Source organism: Arachis duranensis, chromosome 3 (assembly GCF_000817695.3).
Source record: "Arachis duranensis cultivar V14167 chromosome 3, aradu.V14167.gnm2.J7QH, whole genome shotgun sequence".
Lineage (NCBI taxonomy): Eukaryota > Viridiplantae > Streptophyta > Magnoliopsida > Fabales > Fabaceae > Arachis > Arachis duranensis.
In genome coordinates, this window is record NC_029774.3 from 132,205,201 (window position 1) to 132,209,849 (window position 4,649).

Sequence of the window (4,649 nt, forward strand, 5' to 3'; positions counted from 1 at the left end):
TAGCCACTATCACCGCTCAAAGAAGTCGCAGGTTCCTCTACAAAAATATCATCACAAGATATGGGATACCTTATTCCATTACTACGGATAATGGAACCCAATTCACCGACGCTACCTTCAGAAGCTTAGTAGCCAGTATGAAAATCAAACATCAGTTCACCTCGGTAGAACACCGACAAGCCAATGGGCAAGCCGAGACAGCCAACAAAGTCATACTAGCAGGACTAAAGAAAAGACTACAGGAAGCAAAGGGAGCTTGGGCTGAAGAGCTCCCTCAGGTGTTATGGGCTTATAGGACAACCCCCCAATCCGCCATAGGAGAAACACCTTTCCGATTAGTCTATGGTGTAGAAGCCATGATTCCAATAGAAATCAATGAGCAAAGCCCAAGGGTAATTCTCCATGACGAGGTCGGAAACGTACGAGGACACAAAGAGGAGCTCGACTTGCTCCCCGAAGTCTGAGAAGATGCCCAGATAAGAGAAGCGGCATTGAAACAAAGGATGACTACCAGGTACAACAAGAAAGTCATTCGAAGAGCATTTGCCCCAGATGACTTGGTCCTAATCAGAAATGACATTGGAGTCAACAAGTCAGGAGAAAGAAAGCTCGCCACAAATTGGAAGGGACCATACAAAATCAAGGAAGTATTAGGGAAAGGTTATTATAAAGTAACCGACCTGAATTAGGAAAAGGATATTATAAAGTGACCGACTTGAACGGCGCCGAATTACCGAGGTTGTGGCATGCTTGTAATATGAAAAGGTACTACAGTTAAAAACGAACTCTACTCCCTGATGTACTCTTTTCCCAACTTCATGATTTTTTCCCAAAAGGGTTTTTTCTGGAGAAGGGTTTTTAACGAGGCATCATAGTAGAGGCTAAGGGAAATAGGCTATCAAGACCCTTAGTAGCAAGAAGGTACCTCCCCAATTAATAAAGATCCTTTTTATAATATCTCTTATAATATCCTTCTTTATTTTTTCTAAGTCTTTCTACGAAACGCGCCGACTTAAGCTTGACAAAGCGTGAAAATCCCATGAACCGACCTAGATGGTCGTCAGGATAAAACGACGAGGTACAAGTCGGTGTAAAGAGGTTGTATGAGTTGATCGTAAAAAACTCGGGAACAATCCGACTCCTAAGTCGAAATGAGAACCCGAGTAAAACAAACTCGGAAATACTCCGAGTAGATCAAAAACGCATCACAAAAATAACCTAAGCCATAAAAACTCACTAAAGCAAAGTTGAGTATAAAGGATAACAAAAAGAGATTGGAAAACCTAGGTTTAAAGGCTGCATAAAAGCCCTTAAACTAAAAGGCTCGAAAAAAGAAGACAAGCCAATAAAAAGGTTTTCAGAGAAAGATCAAGAGGGTTTTGAAATATCAAAATTAGAAAAGCATACACACATAAGGTAACTTAAACCCTTATCCAAAAAAGGGCATTTACTTTGATAATCTAAACCTTTATTCAAAAAAGGGCACTTACTGAAATATTTTGTTTACGGCCTTAAAAGGCCAAAAGAAATTGTTCAAACTGCACAACCAAGAACACCAAGAACAAAATAAATAAAGAGTTCAAAAATGGGGGGGGGACCACAAGCCGGACCCCCAAATAGCCAAAGGTCATTAGATCATTTTTTCGCAGCAGAAGTAGACAAACCACCACCAGAATCAGGAGGAGCACCGCCGGGACCAGGAAGAGAAGCGCCCACAGGAGAAGAAGAGGAAGTCGGAGGAATAACCGAAGTACTCGGAGCATCTTTGGAGCGAGGAGGAGACTCGATGATCCTCTGCCCCCGAGTCTTCAACTCTGATTCAGAAACAATTACGGGGATAGGAGGATCTACAATGGCACCGTCGATGACAACTTTGTCAGGATGTAAAGGAGAAAGATCCAAGTCAGGAGCAATGACTCTGACCTGCTCCAGGAAAATCCTCCAAGACTCCTCGGCACCATCGGCAATAGAGTCCTCTAACTCCTCATATGCTTTCCGAGAATTCAACAGGTCAGTTTTTACAAACACAAGATCCTTGAATAGGCTTTGATAGCTGGCCTGTGCCGTTTTCCTCAATTCCATCTCCATGTTGCATTGGGCCTGCAAAGCCTTCCCTTTTTCCCGAAGGGTATCTCTCTCCTGCTTTAGCTTGGCAATTTCCTTCCTCAACTCTCCCTCATGCTCTTGATATACACGGAGCCTCCCTTCCAGCTCCTCGACCCTCGAGGTCGCCCCTAAAGAGCTGAGAGGAGCCCTATCAAAAATATCTAAAAGCTTACCGCAGACCCCCGCCGCCTTAAGGCTCTCCTCGACCATAGTAGCAAGGTGGCCCCGAACAGACATATAATCCATGCCTATACGGGCATAAGGATAGATATTCTTTCGGACGAATGCAAGAGCGTCCGCCTTAACCTCCCCAGAAGAGCCAGATTCTAAGAGCTTGCGCTTCTTAGGATCAGGAGAAGGTCGGACGACGGGTGGCGGTATCAAAGCAACAATAAAGCTACCTAATTGAGTTTGTACAAAAGACAGTGACCCCTAAAGAAACTTTTTTGTATCAAGATAAGGGGCTCTTCCCCAAATCTCTCGGAAGAACCCCACAATAGCCTCCTCTACCTCGTCCAAATTATCCAGGTTATATTTCTCTACAGGAGAGGCCTCTAACCAGTACAGGAAAAAACGGGGAGAAGAATTTTCATCCAAGAAAAAGGGGTGGTGACCCTCCACGGCTTGAACTTTAAGAAAGAAATTTTTAAAGTCATGAAAAGATTCATCAAAAAGGGTAAAAATCCTCCGACCTTGTATGGCTCGGAAGGAAACCCATTGTTGTTTATTATTCAGCCCACTAAAAGGTTTGGTCATATGAAAAAGATGGAAAAAGATTTTCAAAGTAGTCGGGAAATCCAGAGCATGGCTAATAAATTGGTAAAAATTTTCAAGAAACCTCAGGAGTTGGGATGAAGCTGGGTAGGGGCAACACGACAGTGCTGCAAAACAGACATCTCAAAATCTGAAAAGGGCAGAAAGACGCCCAGACGGGTGATCATACACTCATACATGAAGAAGAAATGGGGGGCCGTTTCGTCGGCTCTCCCATGACAAACCCGGTCCTCTAAACCGGGAACAAGTAACTCGTATTTAGGCTCATCTTCATCCGAAGTACAGAGCCGATGGTGGGTGCGAAGGTGAGTAATAAACTCCGCATCAACCAACGGCTCCTCCCCTAGAACAGTAACATCGACCCAATCTACGGAGGCCATTTTCTTTTTCTAAGAAAAATGAGGAAACCTACAAAAGGAAAAAGAAAAGGAAAAATCAAAAACAAAGGTCTCTAGAGAGGAGAAAAAGGAATCGAGCAAGAGTCTACAAACCTATTTCTCTACAAAGTAAAGTCGTACGAAAAATCTACAGACCAACCTATCTACCCACAAAACAAAAGCATGCAAACACAAGGCATGACGTAAAAGAAGCAAAGCTAACCTTTATCCGAAAAGTGAAGGTTGGAAGAAGCAGAAGTCTCCAAGCGCAAGAATGCAGCACGAACAAGGAAAGAAGAAGTTTGAAAGATTGCGGAAACGGAAAAATGAAAGAGAGGGAAAGTATTTATAAACACGCTAAGGGGCATAATGGTAAAAGCGGAGCAGTCATTAATGAGATTGCACCGTTACCAAAGCCCTCAATCCCTAAATGCTTCCCCAACGGACACGACGCTTGAATAGACGTAACTGTCAGAAACAAAAGGTCGCGAAAATCACGTCGGTTTAAAACCCCGTGTTTTCTCCAAGAAAGTCGGCTACGAACCCGAGTTAAATACTTGAACCCAAGCCCTAAAGAGATCTTGGGCTCAAGTAGGGGCACTGTTCATACTCTGACCCAATGATAAAGGCCCAGGTCCAAATAGAAAGGCCCAATCCGAAGAACTAAGCCCAGCTAAGCGCCGACCTTCATATAAGAAGTCGGTGTCGACCACGACTTACTTCGAAGAAGTCGGACATGAGGTTAGCTGGCGGATAAACACTCATTTGAATGAGTAATGACATGAGATTAGCTGGCGGATAAACACTCATTCAAATGAGTAACCGCCCCTAAAATCTCTCTAACCGCTTCATAAAGCCATATCTTAACCTCCCCAAGATAATGGGACGGTTAACACCCTAAAGATACGGCACTACTCCAACGGTGGTTATTGGCTCACCACTATAAATACACTGACATCCCTCAGGTATCTCTAAGCCTAATACTCTCTAGACCTGCTAACACCCTTGCTGACTTAGGCATCGGAGTGTCTTTGCAGGTACCACCCCCCATTCACCCACGTATACAAGTCGGAAGGAGGCTCCAGCGTGTAAATCAACTCGGAGTTCACCCTCCGCGGACGATTGGGCCAACCTACGCCATCTATTCTATTAATCTCCGGTTACCCACCGTAACAAAACTTATTATACTTGAATGAGAATTTGAATTATATCAATTGATATAATTAGAATGATTAAAAATATCGATAATTGATAAATAATTTAATAACGCATTGAATATTGATTTAATAAAATTATAATAAAGATATTTTCTTAAATTAATATAATCATGCATTATTCATAAGCCAATTGTAATATAATTAGAATAAATTATTTGAGAGAAAAAAAAGTTCA